Source organism: Camponotus vicinus, unplaced genomic scaffold (genome assembly GCF_025532165.1).
Source record: "Camponotus vicinus isolate PSW18456_S1 unplaced genomic scaffold, iyCamVici1.0 SCAF_13, whole genome shotgun sequence".
Classification (NCBI taxonomy): domain Eukaryota; kingdom Metazoa; phylum Arthropoda; class Insecta; order Hymenoptera; family Formicidae; genus Camponotus; species Camponotus vicinus.
Genome location: NW_028141949.1, coordinates 4699897 through 4719706, shown reverse-complemented (window position 1 = coordinate 4719706; position 19810 = coordinate 4699897). Strand labels below are relative to the sequence as shown.

Genomic DNA, 19810 nt, shown 5'->3' with positions numbered 1-19810 from the left:
CTGCATCCACACAAAGAATTTGATTTAATATTTATATCATTTTCGCGGGATACTATTTATTCATAAACTCTGATTATTACACGACATTGTAAAAGCGATTTTTATACACCGTTATATATTTACAAGAATTCTCATAACAACAAACAAAGAGGCGAAGTAGAGAAAATCAATTAGAGAAAATTAATTTCGTGAAAATAAAATAAAATAAATAATTATGAAAAAAAAAATAAATTTTTCCTTAGGTAAATGTTTATCTGCAGTTTTGAAGGATTATAAATCTTATTGTACAATGAAAAAATAAATTTGTAAACACATCATAAATCACATACGTGATTTTTCTGTGAAAGATTACGCACACTTTGGTGTTTCAAAATTTAACCTCACTTTATATTTTTTTATTTATTCTGCCATTTAATGTAATTTGTATACGCTATGCTTTCTTTGTGCGTTTCCCATCGATATTTTTACCGGTTCTGTCAAAAAATTTGTAGCGAAACGAACTTAGAGTATGAGCTAACCACGTTTTTCACGGAGTATGCTAAAGTTGTTAGATCCCAAATTGACAAAGCTCGCGAGACGATTCGATTATATCGAGTAATCCAGTTAGTACTACCATTTAAAATTTTATCTTTCTCTCGATCGAGTTGGTTGGCTGGCGATAATCGATATTAAAAAACGATGTGAAAAAAAAGCTGGAATTAACGTCACGGGAATAATCGATCATTTCGCGAAAGGACGAGAGCTATAATAATTATCGTTACTATTAATGGATCGGAATAACTCGAAGCGACGTCGAATCGCGGAAAAGTCGGATATTATCGGCTGGATATCGGCAAAGAATATTCCTTCTCGTTTCCAATTCTCGATTTTCTTTTCTTTTCGTCAAACGTTTTGCTTTACAGACAATAGAAGAGATAGATAGAACAATTTTATAAATCTATATCAATAGATTTTCAAGATTTATTTTCTTGAATAAGATAGTACTTTTTTTATAGAGAGATAATATTTAAAATAATATTTAAAAAAAGATAATATTGGAAAAGAAAGAAAAAAAATATATATATAAATTGTATTTCTTAAAGCAAGAAAAGAGAAAACGCAAAAATAACCTATTCTATTCGACAAGGAAAATCAAAATGAAAAATCAGATGAGGGTTTTTCTGTTATAAATGTAATTATTCTCACGTTTCTATATTTTGCCTGTGTTATGTGCGTATCATCGTAAAGATCCTACAAAGATCTAGTATTTTAAAAATTATTGTGAAATGGGAATGGATGACTGAAAAGATCGACTTTGCTCTGATGGCCCGGACAGAGATCGACAAAAGTAGCGACGTAGCCGGAAGAGTGCGATCTGTTATTCTGTCGCGAGAATCGAGACATAAAGCTCTCTGACCGTAATTCCGAAAGGACTACGACGTGGTCTCCGTGGTAAGAGTGGGAGGATAAGAGCGGAAACAGGAGTAATCGAGGTTGATGTAGCGGCGAGGAAGGTCCTTCAGGCTCTTGGTCCACGCGTGACCTATAACTCCTGCTTCGTACGTTCAAAGGTCACGTAGTGGCCGCTTCAAGTATATCCTGAAAGCTGACTACGTGAAAAAGAAGCAGGTGGAGGAGAGAGAGAAAGAGAAGGAGGCCATTGCCCTTTGAAAAAGCAAACTTTTGACCGTGACGCTTTTCTCGACATAGAAAAGCGTTGGTCAATAGCATTTCCGAGAAGGGAGATCACTTATACATATACCTTTTAAGCACAATAGCCATAATGGTTATCATGCAATTATTATGCAATTATTAAGAATCGTAATAACACGTTCAGTGACATATGTATTTTTCTGTATACATTGATATTTATGACGCACAATGGAGTTTCATTACTTTCGTTGACCCGAGCTAATTGAATTGCAATTTGTTTCCATTTAATGTGTAATTAATTCGACGTAGTGATATTTTCTTGTCGGTAAATATTTTAAATATATTTAAAATATATTTAAAATACAAAAGAGTGCTTCTCACAATTGAACGCTCGAATATTATTTTAAAAGAAATCATGTGGCGCAAAAAATATATAAACCATAATTTTATAAAATATATAAAATATTTATAAATAATGAATGTATTCGTCATATTTTTCCTTTATAGAACAGTTAATTTATGAATGAGTACGATGCGATATATAAAAATTGCGCGGAAAAATTCAATTTTTGCCAAGTTGAATATAACTGATCAAAGTACGAGCGGCGTTATCGAAAAGTCGATGGTAAAATCGTAGATTCGTTAGATAGAAAATTTATTATAGGAGATACGCGAGTGCGCTGTGCCATCGGACCATTTCAAGTAATGTTTCTTTTTCATGGTTCCAACAGCAACTCCGCGAGTGCTTAAAGCTTCTCTCGTGGCGTGGAAGAGGCAATCCCCACACGTAAAGAGAAAACAGAGAAGAAAATAGGATAAAAGGATACGCGGATACGCGAGAACGAACGCGGATCCGAGATCGCGAGGATTACCGAGTCCACAAAATTGATCGTCCATAGAATTAAACGTCTTACCGAGACGGGATTACCGTAATTGCCCATCGTCCTCGGCAATATGCAAATATTCGTGATTTCTACGTCCTCTTTCCTTTCAGGCGGTCTCATGTAAGCGCTAATTAAGCGCACGCCTTACAATCCATCTTGAATGAATAAAGGTGATGAATAAAGGTGCATAAATTGGCGAAATTAACATAAGATCTGTTTTCTTATATCATACATGATACATATCATTTATCGCGTCAAGATTTGCCAAGTATCATCGACAAGTCGATAAAATTTCATATTGCGATATTTCTCTCTCTTTCTCTCTCTCATGATAGCGAAAACATCATATATCAATGTCAATCATTAATGGCAATTGAATCGAATACAATTTATGTCATATTTGAATTATTCTTGAAGTTTGATTTATGCTAAGTTTTCCGCTAAACAAATTTAATTGATTGATTTTGCTTATTTATTTATATAAGCTTATTTATTATACTTTGAAGTTAATTTATTTTAATTTCTCGCGATACTTTATTTCTTTCTAGATAATATGAATACATATGAAAATAATACAGATATAATATAGATAAATGTCAAAGTTAGTGCGATTATATGAACCAATAAATATGAACCTTACATGATATAAAAGGATGGGATCATTATAATATCGGTAAATGAATGAAACTTGGAAGTTCGGATAATTTGGAGCACATTACGCTTTTACTTTTCCTTCTATGAATATTCAAAGGGTATTTTATTATATTTGCTAGAGATAGCATGATAATTCACTTGAATTATGAAAATAGCCAATAAATAATAACTTTAATGCGTGTTTGAAATTACAAATACAAAGTTTCTCTGTCGGACAATAATTCTTCAAAAATATGGAATAATTTAATTTTCTCTGTCTATAAATTGTATAAGTACATATTCACGATAATAAATAGCTCGGCTGTTAATTTGATTATTGTTCCGCCTATTAAAATAAATGCTTAGCTCGATCTAATGATCAATCTTGGTAACTTCTTTCATGAAGAATATGCCGGATGCGACAAACATCAAGCGAAAAGAGCTCGATGTCGTCGGCTGGCAGTTCTTAGTCTCGCGCTCAGATTTACGTTGCGATGTAGAAATGTGTGCGCGCGCGGACCGGATATCCGAGTATTCGGATTTCCGAACGACGCCGATCCGGATTGTATTGATACAGCAGTACGGAACCGGGGTCGTTGCGCAGGAAAGTAGACAGCTTTGGCCATCGAGTCGAGTGTATCTCGTGCGAAGGATCGAGGGGTGGATTTATCACGAAAATGCTTCGCTAGCAGTAATCATTTTTTTGCCGGCGATGAAACGCGCGGTAGTGACGCGTGTGACAGATTTATTGCGAGCTCGAGAGGTATTTCGCGTTGCAGTTATTAACCTGGACTGCGTGTTCGCGTGTGCGTATAATAATAGCGAACATATTTTACAATTTATTCTGTTGTGGGATTTATGGTAATTTATTGGTGGATTCGGGGTGCGTTATTTATTATTGTTTCGCCTATTACGTATCTGTATGGGAAATGTTGACGATATTTCAATAGGATATTAACGATGCAATATTGTGTTTTAAAAATTTATAGAACGCATCTCGGTGACAAAATTTTTACTTTTCACAGTTTTTCACAGCTCCGAATTCTCTAATACAATTTATCCTTTTTACGGCGCCTATTTTTTAATTCTCTGTAATAACATACCTACAATACATGTACATATGTTTACTTTTCATATTTTCATAATTTCTACCTTTGAAATTTTTATGATACGTTTTCCGTAAATATTAATAATTGAAAATAATACATTTTCTGACAAAGTCGTGACTATCGAATATTCACCAAACTAGCTTAGCAAGCTAGGAGTTACGATTCAATCTCTTGTTTAGTTTCTCGCATTAAGACGTAAGGCGCATCCTGGCGCGCTTGTGGAAGTCGCAGACGCGATGAAGTTCGTTGACCCAATCCATAATTAACCGTGCATACGGAATTCCGGGGACAATGTGTGCGCTTGAAGGGTCGCGCTGGCATAATGTAGACCCGGATCTTTGATTCAAGCGAGTAAGATCAAGGTGAGCGAGCCTTTCCCGGGAAAATCAACGTTGACGTTCTCTAAACGCGCGCGCGCGCGCGCCGTCCTGCTCGGGCGCATTCTATGTAAATAGTAATCCAGTTTGCTCAAGGATCAGCAACCCTCAGATTCGAGAGCTTTGGCCGACGGAGGTTTCCGTCTTTGCGCCTTCGTCCTTGATCCTTCCGGCTTACCCCGCGAGTCTGTCTACCGTCTTATCGTAACTTCTCACTCTCTCCTTCTCTCATCTTTCCTTCCTCTGACATACGGAACTGGTGGCCCGCTGTGGAAAAGCTTTATCGGCTTCTGCCGGTCATCGAGTGTCTTCATTCACTAGGTTCGCGTACATTTTGCGTTTTGTATACTTTTTATTTTTTCATTTTTTATAAATGTATTTTCTATACGTTAAGAGTTTTGGAATTCAAAAATTGAGTGTTTTGAAGGATCAAAATTGCATCAGAGAAGTCAAATGATAATGATTGGAGAAATGGTGGAAAGTAAAAATTATATTATATAACTTAAAATGAAAATTAAATGCAAATAATATAGTTTTGCGTATAAGATGTGAATATCATTTTTTATTATCGAGCAAGATTTATATACATATAAAATTTTTAATATAATGTAATATTATATTAAAACAATTCTTGCTTTTTTGATGTGGAAATTTAAGTAGGCAGCTTGGATATCGAAATAATAAAATGTAATTTAAATAAAAAGCGATTAAGAGCAATTGTAGGACGCAATTGAGATCGGTTGGCTTTGATGTTTCGGTTGAGTAAATGCCTAGACTTAATCGTTTTCTCGCAGACATCTCATTCCAAGTTCCAAGAAGTCTTAAGAAAAGATTTGCACTGTTTGGGAGGTTGAGCACAGTCGAACGACATTTCGTCGGTAGACTTTGCGGCGAAACACTTTCATTAAGATGGAAACTTAATTAGGGTGCCCTCAGGGTCGAAGAACTTTATAACTTGCTTGCAACAAATCAATTTTGTTCTAAAATTTACTGAAATATCAATGTGATTAAAATTGATCAATTTTACAAGATACCTATTACTTCTTTAACTATTTATAAGAATAAATTGTTTAAAATTACGATCTTAATATTTTAACACCAATTACACTAGTACGATTAAACTTTAGAGATTTCTAATAAATAAATTTATTTTTAATTTTTTTCATTTAATTACGTAATTAACTTATCTTCTTTTTCTCCATTTTTTATTTTGTATTATTTTTTACAATTAGATTCACACAATAATTTTTTATTTTTAATTGTGTACTGATTAAAATTTTTTATGAATAGACTTTTCTGTGTTTTATTGTGAAAATTTATAAAAAATTATGAGTTGCACGTAAAAAGATGTATTTTCAGAAATAGGAAGAAACTATTGTTTCATCAATATTTTAAGTGTGATCTTGTCTCTCAATATGAAATGCGTTAGAACGAAACATCAAGTGGCGTGTTATGTCAGTGCGTAACTCCAAGAGAAGAAGGATAAGTCGCGCAACGTGGTCCGTCTTGATTTCCCTGTAGAGCAGTACGGGCATCAAGAGATGCTTCGTTCCCCATACATCAACGGGTCGCTTCTCCTTGTCGGATATCTTAAGTTTGTGCGACATCAGTCGGTGACACGAGGATAAGGCAAACCACGACTTATAAGAATGTGGTCCTCAAAAATTTAAAATGTTAAAACTTCATTAAAAAAAATGAACTCAAAGTAATATCATAAAGTTTCTTTCTTGCGGAAACCTTTGAATAATCGATGGTATACATTGTTTTTAATTATCATTTGAAAATTATCATTTAGAATGGCATAATTATATTCGGATTGTATTTGTATGATTTAAGAGCGACATTTAAAAGCTATATCTTTTGAATTTGGAATGTATACGGATGGGAAGATATCATCGAAATTTGAGGTCGCGTGATCGGTAAAAACTATCCGCGGTTTTACGATTTTTAAGCTAATAGAAATCTCGCGATACCTTTCTTTTCTTTTGACGTTAGAGAAGAAGGAATTATCTCGTGTATCTGAAAATGCACCGCGGAAAATTGATGTATTTTGAAGGTCCGCGGCTCCGAGAGAAGATAACTACTAATTTGTCTAATCCATCTTTGCACCGGCTACATACATCTTAGGCAGTAATGGATTCGAGAGAGGTGTTGTGCTCAGACGGATGATCGATGGGAGGAAAACTTAGGAACAATAAAGGTTCAAGGACGTAAACTTAATCCGAAGGAGCGGAGGATTGCTTTAAAGGGCGTAGAAGAATGAACAGGGCATACTAGTCAAGATTCATGATAAATTATGATCAATATTAATCTGCCAGAGTGAAAAAAAGTTCAACGATTCTTCTTTATTTAGAATTCAACGAATAAAAATAACCTGCACAGATGTCAAGTATTTCTCTCATAGTAATGTATTTATATTCTTATGCACAATGTGGCCGTATTTTATACGAGCAATGCATATCTCGCATCGATGATGTTGTATAACTTAATGCTTACAATTAGTGATTCTGATTTTGACTTTTGCATTACATATTTTTGCGTGCGAAATAAAATATCAATGCTATTTTTTACTATTTCAAATTTACATAAAATACAAGAGCGAATTATACATCACTGTATATAATAAACAATGCTTTTTATTTAATGCGGAATACAACTTTTTAAATAGTAATTTTTTACAAAACTTAATGATTTAATTTATTTTTTTTTAGATTTATATATAAACAATATGTAGATATTTTATGTTACATTATTCAACGATACTCGCATATTTAATTTTATCAGCATTACTTGATACAGGAACATATATATAATTGATATTGTGATTAATTGAACGAATTGCGATTTGCAAGAGAGAAGTGGTGTAAAAAATTCGAAATAGGGAAAATATTTCAGAAATCTCGCGCGTGTCAAGCGTCTAACATACGAAAGCTTTTAACTTCTTCTGTAAAATATATTCGATATAGAACAGCAAAGTATAATCGTACGATGCAAAAGCATCCTTTCGATGAAAAACACGGTTCTGTATCTTCACTCTTTCGCAAACTTGCTATTCTCCATCGTTCTCAACAAGTTCCCATGCGGTTTTATCTATCCAACGAGAAGACAATATTTAAGTATTTCGTGTCGATATAAAGTTGGATGATGTGGGACGCGCGATCGGTGGATAAGATATCCTTCCATTTATTCAGTAAACTCGGAAATGTCTTTTTCCGATTTTCGACAGTTGTGTACCATGAAGCTTGAAAGCTTTAGTTGGCAAACCTTTTCACAGTTTTTGCTTATAACTTGCAAACTGTTGTAATATCGAGATCTACGAAGATTTTTGACTCCAATTAATCTTTAGAAAATACCACTACAGTATTAGACGATGGGTTGGGAGACATTCTGTATACTATCCGGTATTTCTTTTCAGAGAATTTATTTTTGAAACATGTTTTAAAATCTTCACACTTTATTGAACAAATTAAATCTTTAGAAAAATACAAGACAAGAGTATGAGAGATAACAAAAAATCGTCTCGATAAAAAAAGCGCATGTAACAGAAACAAATTATCTCCGGGAAATAAAGGACGTCGGCTTGTGGCAAAGCATATTTTCCGTCTGATAAATTACAGGGGTGCCGCGCGGCGACTATAGAACTTTAACCCGACGAACGTGATCCTCATTTTTATCGCGAGGCCCACCACCGTTATTAGAAGCTCGGCGCTATCGCGTGCACAGTTATTACGCGCATGATTTAGGGCGCGGTCGAGCAGGAACAAGAAATGGAAACGCGAGAGGAAACGTGAGAAAAAGAGAACGCAAGGCAAACGTCTTGATTCGATAATTGAAAGATTAATCCAAGACGCGCTATTTCCGACAGCTGCGAGAGAGAACTGCACGAGCCAGCTATGCCAGCGAGGATTTTAATTTCGTGACGAGGTAGGCATCTCTCTTCTCTCCTTCTCTCTGTTTCCCTCTCTTTCTATGCACATCGCGAGCTATTTCATATTCATGGCGCAGGTAGCGCTGTTCTGTTAATTCCATCGTCGCGAGGATCCCGCGTCGCGAAGCGGGGTGTATACGATGCCTCGGAAATATGTGCCACAAATCATAAACCGCCTTCGCGAGCGGGAAATTGAATCGAAGGCGCGGAAGCTACAACTTGCTTAAAGCGTTCGATCGATCGATAAATCTCGAAATAACGCTGGAAAGAGAGCTATGATTCCGGCATGGATCATTATGCGTTTGTCTTTTGTGTGTCTTTGCATAGAGTTAGCTCTCTTGATTTAAGGGTTTTTCATAAGTCAGAGATTTCTTTTCTGATTTATATTATATAGAAATGACGGAGAGACATGTATTCTTAAATTTTTAGATACTTATCATTATCTATTACTACTATTATACTATATTCAATATTGAATATAGAATTTAATATATTATTTAATATATTGTATATTATTATAGTATGGAATATATTATTTAACATATATATTATTTAATATATATTGTTGTAGTATTGAATATAATATTAAATATATTAAATAATATATTTAATATATTATTTAATATTATTGAATAAATTATTATTTTTTTATAATAAAGGATTGAAATTTCTGAGTCTTTTTATTCATTTAAGTAAAAGAACTGCTTGCTAAATGTAGATCCGACTGTTAGAATCTTTGTGAAAAGCCTTTGTTTGTCCGTCCAGTCTTTGCTGCGACTACTTCGCAAACTGGAAGACAGAAGCAACTTGAGTAAGCGAGAAAATGTGCCGCCAACTTAACGCCAAAATGTTTAAGGCTGATTTTCACGCGGATGCACCTTGACACGCCCGTGATTCGCGGCGCTCGTCAGGTACATTTTCCTGGCGAATATAAGGTCTAAAGTAAACCGACTCGCTCCTGTCACGAAAGTTTCCTCGACTTCTGTGCAAAACTTTATGGAATATAATATTTTATTTTAACTTCCTCTGTGTGTTTATGTTCCGCAATAACATGGAAAGGAATTTAAATAGAGTCATACTTTTTTATGCTAGCAAACTTTCTAAATACACTAATTTTAAATCAGTATATATATATATATATATATATATATATATATATTTTAATTACGGTTTTTTAAAGCAACTTTGAATTTAAAGTATAATCCTCTCTATAATAATTTATTATTAATTTTATATATTATGAAAAATAATTATTTCCACTAGCGACATTGCTTTTGAAGAACGCATTTATCATTTTATAGGTCATGTATGTATTATCGCGGAGCGATGCAACGGGAATAATCGCGATCGATCGTGTACTATTCGAAGTATCGGTTATTCGAGGAGGATCGGCTTCGGCGTCGCCGTGTGAAAAATCTACTTGTTCCCGGAGCGTGGATTATTTTAAGCTCCTCGTCGCGTAGTCGCGTATATATACACGACCTATTCGCCCGGGAATACAAGAAATACGTATTTCCATGTTACCCGCTATTCTCTTTTCTCCATTTTTCAACAAGATCCATCGGAATATTTCAGAAAAAAATGTTACCGGCGTGCATAGGTTGGTCGCCGAATGTTCTCACCGAAAATTCCTGGGCCATTTCGATAGTTTCGAAAAAGCATTCAAAAGCTTCGAAAGCGTTTATGTACTGAAATAAAGGGTGAATTTAAAATCGCGCTAATATCACGATATTTAGAATAATAGATTATATGTCTAATAATTTGGAAAAAAATTTATCAGAATTTAAAAATAACAAATTTATTAGAATTTGCTTTCTTGTAACCGTTTTTTTTTTAGTATTTTTTTTAGTTTTATGCGTTTTATTTAAAACTTCTGCATTTTACCAATTAGTATCCCTATCATTTCAAGAAATATTATCGGGAATATCAAGAAACATTGAATGGCGAGAGTTGCCGAGATTTTCTCCTCCTCGGACAAGATTCTACTTCTTAGACAGAATTCCAAAGGAAAATTGATTCAAATGACAAACTTCTTTGGACAGAATTCCAAAGGAAAAGCGACTCAGATGACGAAAAAAAAGGAGAAAGGCGACGAGGTTTAGGAGATAGGACGCGGCCGACGCGGCTTTGTCGATCTACAAGGCTAAAGTTTTTTCACGGAATTAGTTGGAGCAAATGAATTCAGAGACTGCATTGCATTCGAGAAAGTTTTCATTTATACTGCAACTCGGTTATTCGCTCAATGTCGTTATCGACATTAGTCCGCGAGGGTAGGAAGATTTCCTCGGATGAAGGAAAAGAGAAGAGAAAAGGTATTATAAAAGTATTATAGAAGGAGATAGAAAAATGAAAGAACGAAAGTAGAAAGTCGTGATTCCATCGAATCTTCGTAGACAATCGATGACGCAATTAAATCTGTCGGAGAAATATAGCAAATACTCGCAATAAAAACGAGATAATTTATCGCGCATTTTAATCACAACTCTTTTTTCTTCCTGCATCTAGTCTGTTACAATATAGGCGCGTACCTCGATATAACGATTATTCACACCATTAAACTCACTTTACGTTAATTGTCTCTGCAGGTTATGCCCGCAAGAGTCCATTAGAGACTTTGGTATTCGGACAGGATGCTATCGTGCACCTGCAGTTGCACGTATAGATAAAAGGCAAGCGAGTCTGCCTAGACGAGGCCCATCTTGTGCGAAGCGTATTCGAATTCTCGTTTTGCGTAAACCATATGTATGTAAGGCAAAATTCTGTTTGCGACGTGTTGTCGAAACCTCCAATAGTATCGAACCCGTCTCGAAGTATCGATACGTTCAATAATCGCCCGAGTTACGAGCGCGCTTATGAGCGTCGAAACATTGCGCCACAAGTGCGTGCAAGCTGTTATAATCGCACCGCAGAGAACTCGACGAGTGATGGATAATGGCATTATAATACGGTCGATACGATCTCGTTCATTTACGGGAGATATTATGTTGTCTATTAGAGCTCGTGGTAAAAGCGACACAACGCCGATGCTAATATTATCAAATGCTTTTTTAAATATACCATGTCATAGTTAATTGCTATCACCTATCACTTGGGATTTATCTTTTAGTATGAAATTCTCTGTCTACAATTTAGTTTCGGAGTCTTGTCGATTTTTGCAAAAATAATCGTATATATTAATATCTAGCCGAAAGCACAAATTATATATTTATAAGTAATAATTTTATATAATTTTTTTACACGTAAGAATTTAGAAAAACTTATTCTAGAAGAATATAATAATTGTTAATATTTTGATTACACAACATTTGTATTTTATATGAAAGTTATTTTATAAATATTTTTAATAATACAATATAAAAAAATTTCATTATAAATTAAAGCATCTACACATTATCTATAATGAAAGATAATGGAAGATTAATGCTGCTGTCCCAGGAGGTTTTGGTTATCATGGAGTTGGTTATCATGAGTTTCATTATACTAGACGTTACTCATCTACGGGATAATGTCCTTATTTCCAAAGCTATTTAACTTAAATAGACCGAAATATTATCAACATATGAGCTGTGTAAAGCGGGTCGTGTTTCTCTCATTTTCAAAGACAAAGGATCTGTGAATATGCATAGTGCAATATTTGCTTTTCAGTGCTTCCTCCTTTCAAAGAAAAGAGATGTAAAATGAGGAATATAAGAGAAAATTCTATTCTGATTTCATTAAGGAAAATGATTATATTATGATAATCTAATCATATTATTCTGTTTAAAGTTCCTTATATACATCTCTTTACACGACATTATTATCTTTATACAATATCTATTTTCTTGGCAAGTTGCAGCCGAAACAGACAAATCTTATCCGAGTCGTTACGAAATCTCCGCCAGTGGTATTATTTAAATAGCGTCGTTGTGTAAAGCTTGGTAATTTACGTCGCTGCCACTTCCACTTCCGCTCGCTGCTCGTGTTTAGTAGACGGATTGTGCGGATATGCGATTTCGCCATCGGACGAATGCGGAATGTGGCGGATCGTTAATCACGTTAACCCAGGTCGACGATTTTTCTCCTATTGTCGGCTTATCGTAACGGTTGCGCCGACACGCTGCTGGGAAGTTACCGCGAAAGTTAGTCGTTGCTTATCCTGTCCGATAATTCTACCATTCGCGATAGAATAGTGGCAAATGCTACAAGATGCACCCGATGAAATTTTAAATCAGAATATTTTTACGACTATAAAATAAACTATTTTGGATCTAATGTATAATATTATATTTATTTTTTATTATTCTTATTATTTATTATTATTATCATTATTATTTTTTATCATTTACTATTACTTTTAATTATTAGCTGTTTGTAAAAATATTATAAAGAATAAGGTTGCACTATAATTTTACAAAACAATATTTTTCTAAAATCTTTAGTATTAACACTAGACGTAGAATAGTCTTTTTACTCTTTTTTTCTGCAATGGGTCTTTTAATATTTTTCTCAGATAAAAATCTAAAACATTAAGCAAATTATAGAGAGGGCCGAAGATGATAAATCAACCATGAAGATTAAGACCAAGAGAAATAGAATAGAATTACGTGGATGGGCTTATGGTTGCATTCTTTCGTAGATATCTTTCTAAAGCATCCGCATTGTGGTCAAATTTGACCCCAGCAGAGTAACTGACGGTTAACTCAACGAAGTCACTCTCTTTCGGCTTTCTTTTCCACTTTTTCTCTTCTCTTTTTTTCTGTTTGCGGATGTCGCGAGTTTCTTCCTTTTTCGTAACAACGGCTACGTTGCAATGGCAACGGCTCGTTGGACGGGCAACGCGAAAGTTCGTCCTCTCGGCTTCCTTCCTTTGCACTTTCGTCCTATTGCCCTTCCCCGCCTTACTCACCCTCTTTTGCTATACCGACAGCGGTATACCCAGGTCGCGCGTAAATTACTTGACAAAAGAAAAAAAGAGAGAGAGAGAGAGAGAGAGAAAGAAAGAGAAGTCGAAATAGAAGAAGGAAGAGAGAAGCGAGTCGGCGACGGCTCGTTAGGCATTTATAAATAAATAATTCAGACGTTCCTAAATAAATGCTCGAGAGCATCGCGTTATCTCCGCTTCGTAGACCCTCATCTAAGACAATGGTAACGAATCCGCAAAAGAATACCGAGCATGCACTTTTTTTTCGAGCGGTATTTTTCTTTTGATAACATTTAATACTGCAGAATTTTGGAATATTAAGATATAAAGCCGCTTATTTCGCAAATTATTTTAGAGAAATATTGCTGAAGTAAATAACCCCAGTTTATTGTTTTGATGCAATCATTAATATTTAAAAAACGATTTATTTTTTAGAAACAAAAGATATTTTTTTTTAAAGTACAAAGAAAATATTTTTATTTTTAGTAAATAAAAATATGATGCATATTTCATCGCATATAATCAAGAAAAGAAAAAGAACAACAAATCGGAATTACTCTGCGATATCAGAAGAATCATCAGACATTCGCAAATAAATAATTCATTCGTTCCCTTAAAAATCCCGTAAAAACAAACATTTGAAAGATCCTTGTTAAGACGAAGTTGTACAGCACTTAAAGCATCTTTAGCAAGGCGACGAGGGGAAATGGCGATGGAGCATCGTGCCGCGTGGGTAACGAATGCAGTTAATTGATTCCCCGCAGAGTCGCGATGTAAAACGAATGCGAGACGCGGCGATGGCGAGACGCTTCGTCTTTCTGAAAACGTAATGGCGTAATCTGAATTTTAATGCGATTTTGATTTAAACAGCAAACGTTAATACCGCATAAATCAAGCGCGACAAGACGAGAATGATTCTCTTCATTCGTCCTATAATTTGCGAACAATTTTCTTAGTCGATGCAGAAGCACAATCCGGCGAATTAGCGGGTGACGTCGCCATTTGTCCAACACTTTTATTCATCGTCCTTGGGAGGGATACGATCCGTGGTTTTTCCCGCACATTACGCATTGTATTTTATTCGCTCGCGATTCGTATAGCTCGAGGATATTATCAAGATTTATACTAAAGAATAGCGGAGGTTATGCACTGCGAAATCCTTGCGGGAATTTCCAATGTATCCCGCCCGGTGCGATGATGTAAAACGCGCACAGTGAAAAGAGATCGTTATCCGGTTCGCAGGAGCGAGCACTCTTTTGTACGAATAACTGCAGCTCGTGAAAACTGTCACGTACTTTTATAAGTGTTTGGCAATCGATAAGAAAAATCCAGGGCTTGTAGAGGATCGCTGTTTAATCAATGTTCCTCGAACGACTAAAAACAAATGTAATTTCCGAATGGAATAATAGCGGAGCCACTACTATGGATCTCTATGGTTAGTCTGACATCGGTTTATGATATTGAATTTTGCATTTGTAAATTTAAATATTCGAGTAAAATTCTTTAAAAAGTGTAGCAATGTCAAATGCAAGTGAGATACGGCGATTAAGTTGACACTTTTGGCGTAGGAAGCGAAGAGGACACGTGAAATAACTTTTCTTTATGCAAGTGAATCGATTCGAACGTGAATATTTAAAAGTGTATTAAAAATTTCGATGTATCTGTCATTCTTTACTTTGACAGGTTGTATCGTAAAATTTCTGTTGTACTAAAATGACTTGCAAATATGAGAATATACAATAAAAATTCTGAAATGCGTCACGTTAACTTCTATATTCTAAATTTGCAAGTGTAATATAACTCTTTGGTACAATATAATGTTAAAAAAAAGTTAAAAGTATTTTATTTCTTAAAAGTTATCCAGGATATAATATATAATTATATAATTCTGATTATATAAATCTGGTCGTTCAAAAGAAAAATTTTTAATATATTTTACGACAGTAATTCACACAAACTTATTTTATTGTATTTCTATTTTCAATCTTATTTTCCTTTCGTTTAAATTTTCGAATTTTTACGTTGCTCGTCGTGAAAGTGATATCGATGAAAATGTGAACAATGATTGTCTCTTTTAAAGCTGTCGACTAAAATATACGTGGCAGGAAATGGTCTCACTTTGTAGCAAGTGACACGTACTTCCGTGAGAACAACGTCGGCTTTAAAATAAGCGGAATTCTAGGCGTTCGCGTGACATTTCGCGACGCTACCTGCGAAAAATGAAGCTTATTTTTCTATTTGAGATGTAAGAACTAGGCGTTGCGCTTGTCTCTGCAACGCGCAAGACAATGTTTTCTCGTGTAAAAATATGCGCAGTCGTGAATCAAAGAATAAAAGCGCGCGTGCATTGTTTCTCGATGCAAATAAGAAAATTAAAATGTGAGACAATAAACGCGAGATTAATTCTTATTTGCTAAAACTAATTCCATAAAAAAATAAGACATATTATTATAATATGTACATGTATAATATTAATGATAATTATTTGGTTATAATTATTTGGCTATAATTATCTTTATTTGATCTTTATTTGAACACATAATTTTTTTCATATAGAATATTCTCAACAAATTCTAGAATTTATGATATTGCAAACATCATTACGTTCTTATGTTGCAAAATATAGAAACAATATTAAAAATAAATAATAAGAAAATATTAAAAATAATTAACACACAATATTATATTAAATATAATATTATATTAGAATATAATAAAATTAAAATTAACATAATTAAACTTTTTAAAAATATTTATATTTAGTTCAATATAATATCGTAAGAATTACTTGCTCACACATAATATATTAAACGATCACACAAGTAAGCGTATCGATTTAATCTTCTCACTCTGAGTTATCGTGAATATTCGGTGTGTCGATGCTGATCGATGGACTGCGTCGGAAGAGCAATGTGGTAGGTTACGAAGCGCATGAAGCTGATAAAGAGCGAGTTGGCTATCTGCGCGTTCCCCCTGTAAATTCTGTATCCACCGGGTTAGGGCTCTCTGGTACGTTCGTCCCGCCGGGGATGGCAACAGTGACGAAAGGAGTGTATCAATCTTTCGATATGCCCGAGAAAGTCACGTAGCCAAAGTTATTCACTTCATTCTACCACTTCTTGCTCCTCTTCCCGCGTTGCCTCATCACCTCGTTTCTTTCATCTTTCTCTCGTCTTCAGCCTGCTCTTTTTCAGCTTCACTTCAGTTATGTTGTCCCAAAGTTTCTTCTTAGAGTCCTATTTTGCTAAATTTTTTAGCGAAATTTTCACCGATTTGCACAATATTTCAAGAAAATTTCTCATTAATGATAGATACTTTATAAAAGGATGCGAAATAAAAATATCAATATCGAAAAATAATACATATTGTATATTGTTAGAATCTTTGAATAAATGGCAATGAACGCGTTGCGCGTGCAATTGCAATAAAAAGAGCAGACGCGTTTTCATTGTCAGATACGTGGAGTGATAAAGATTCACGCACGTATAATTATTTCTTTCGCATAATAATAGATACAGAAAATAAGGCTTGTGAATAACGCTCTATTATTCACGCTTTAGCGTGAACATTTGTAATTACTGCAATTTTTGCCCTACTGTTCTATGTAAATTACAAGCAATTTTACTTGAATGCATGGTATATTTGGCGATCACGATAAAAGCTTCATATTTTGATGAAGCACAATTGAGAAGCCGATACAAAAAAATTAAAAAACATTATTTTTAGATAAAATGAATTTTTCCGTTAAATTAGTGTCCAGCCGGAGACAATAATATTCGCGTGATAGCTGTAAAATGGGAATGCGGAAAAAGAAATTAAATCAGCCAGTTTAATTGACGAACATTGCAAATGAAAGCATGGCGGATTCCATCAACGCAGGCATTTTTATTTTTCATATCTACATACGCGACTTGCATCGCATTGGCCTCATCAAGCGTATTTTTGGATTTAATCTGGAATCCGGCGTGGATACGTACATTTTGTAACAGTTGGATATAAAATTGATTTATCACATTTTCTGCGTATACTCAATATAATTTTAAATTGTTTCGTCTACCTGAATTATAATAATTAGTCACTAATTTGCATTGTCGTTTGTTGTTCTCCTCAATTAAGGCAAATTTCCTCTATCTCCCTGTATGTTTCAATCATGCTTCTTAATTATCTTATTATTAAATCGGATTTCTCGCATTTCGTCGCTATTGATCAATTTCACGCGTATTATTTGTGTTTTTTTAATCAGAGCGCTATCGTTCCATGTAACATTTATTCAACAGACATAACAGGCGAGTATAACCGTAGGTTTTGTGGATTAATCTGCAAATGAAAAACATATCGTTCGATTTGATCGGCTCTCGTGTAAGATCAAATCCGATGTAACCGGAGAGATGGGAATTATACAACGTTATTGCGCGATCGTCAGATTTCGAGTGGCCTGTGTGTAATATGACAACGCTGTCGCGACTACAATGTGAATGCAGGTGAACAAATTTCTGCGACGGGGTCGTGTGTAACTGGTTATTTGAACATCGTAACGGTGATATTTCTGCGCGCACGCGAATATAACATAGAGATTATAGACGACGTTATTACACGTGTATCGCCTCGCGTTATCGCACAACCCGCGTAATCCTACCATTGCAATTGTTTTTAACGGCTTTAATCAGCGTCGAATATATTCCACTTTCGCGTTAAATTACGCGCGTTGCACGAGAGGCCGAAGCGAGGGCGTTTATTAAACCTCCCAGCGCCGAAATCAAAAAACTGCACTCGCGTCGCAAATTATTGCTGTACCCACAGCCATGCACAGTTAAATCTTTTTGATTGATATTTGACACAAGAATTTTCCTTGAATTGAAAATTTCTCACGGGATTATATAAGGAACATCAAATTTCAACAATTATAAAATTATTTAAAAAATTGGACATTTTAGTAAATTTTCAGAATTATATGTATATTTAGTTGAAATAAAGAAAAAACACACATATCAGTAATTTTCGTTTTACACCCATCGTGTATACAATAATTTAAATATTTATTTATCGTTTAATTTTACGTTTTTGTATATCTGCGTATTTTTTGTGACTTTATTAAACGAAAATTTGGATGGAGCTGAATCTCTGTAAAATATTTCAGCAGACATGTGTAAACATATTTTAGGAATGTAAAGCTAATCGCATCGACACCGCTATTCGCTAAATACACATGTTCAAAAATTAAAATAACTTACTTTAAATTTACCTACTGAAAAATTTTTCGGTTTGCACGGCATTTTACGAAGGCAGCGAGGCTTAATCAAATTCCACGCGCTTCAATCAATTTTTACTCCCGACGTTGTATGCGCGACAGTGTTTATTTTTTATCGCGCAATTTTAGGTATACATATGTATACATATATCTTCCATTTTGACATTCGCTTATGTATATGTGCATATATAAACTTATTTATTTCTGCAACGAGTTGCGATACGTGCGATCGTGTATCTGTTACAACGATATTACGCCGAGATTGATATTTACTCGGGAAAATTCGTAATTTCGAAAAAAAGCTGTCTGCTCTTCGAGCCGATTTCCTGTATTGTGGATACAGCGTTTATCTTGATTATAAGACCTAAGGGGTTACGCGGAAAAGCTGGCACGTATCCAATATTCTCCGGGACAAATAATCCCAGGTGTTTGCCAACATCGTTTAATCTCGTGTGACGCTATCAAATACACTCGACAAATCCCGCATACCACGCCGCTAATTCATTGTTAAATGACACAGCCGCGAAATCCAACGCGGAAAAGTGTCACGCTTCCCCCTGCGAAATCAGAATTTGCGTGCTCGCTATCGCCATTATTCTCGACTCCTTTCCTCTCCCCGCCATCGCGGAATATCTCGTATTTTTTATAACGTTATACGATAAGCGAATAGAGAATAAAAGTCATAACAATGTTGCTAGAAAAACAAACAAATAGTACTTTTGCGATATGATCTCTAATTATTTATTTTATAATATATCTCGACAATTATTACTTTTAACTCTATTTAAATAGACCTGCAGAAAATATTTTACATTGAGCATTTTCGATAATTTTACTTAGTAATAGTATAATTAAGTTAACTTTATTATCGTAAACTTAATATATCGATTTCTTACATTATTGTATTTTGCAAGTGATGTACATACATATATGCTACACATAATATAAAAATCATTAAGCAATTATTATATTTTTATAGCTCATTTGCTTGAATTAAATATTTCTTAATAATATGTTACCGTATATACACATAGGTACCGAAGCGAACGAGCAAACACGCAGTTATGGCAGTTTGATTTTGGAAGGTCATGGGCCTAGT

General features: G+C 34.6%; 1 protein-coding gene and 1 long non-coding RNA gene across 7 annotated transcripts in view; both read left to right on the top strand.

The window, feature by feature from the left end:
* The window catches only part of LOC145964652 (uncharacterized), a 167997-nt gene that overhangs the window by 22545 nt on the left and 125642 nt on the right, over nt 1–19810 (top strand). The gene's annotated exons all lie outside the window — the stretch shown is intronic.
* On the top strand, nt 746–3314 carry LOC145964011 (uncharacterized). 4 transcript variants are annotated; one of them, XR_014436324.1, is made up of 4 exons: nt 746–1957; nt 2140–2257; nt 2364–2686; nt 3065–3314. It is a non-coding gene; the product is annotated as an uncharacterized LOC145964011 (long non-coding RNA). The 4 variants fall into 4 exon arrangements; XR_014436326.1 differs by lacking the exon at nt 3065–3314 and having other exon boundaries at nt 746–1171; nt 1316–1957; nt 2364–2893; XR_014436325.1 differs by lacking the exon at nt 3065–3314 and having other exon boundaries at nt 746–1171; nt 1288–1957; nt 2364–2893.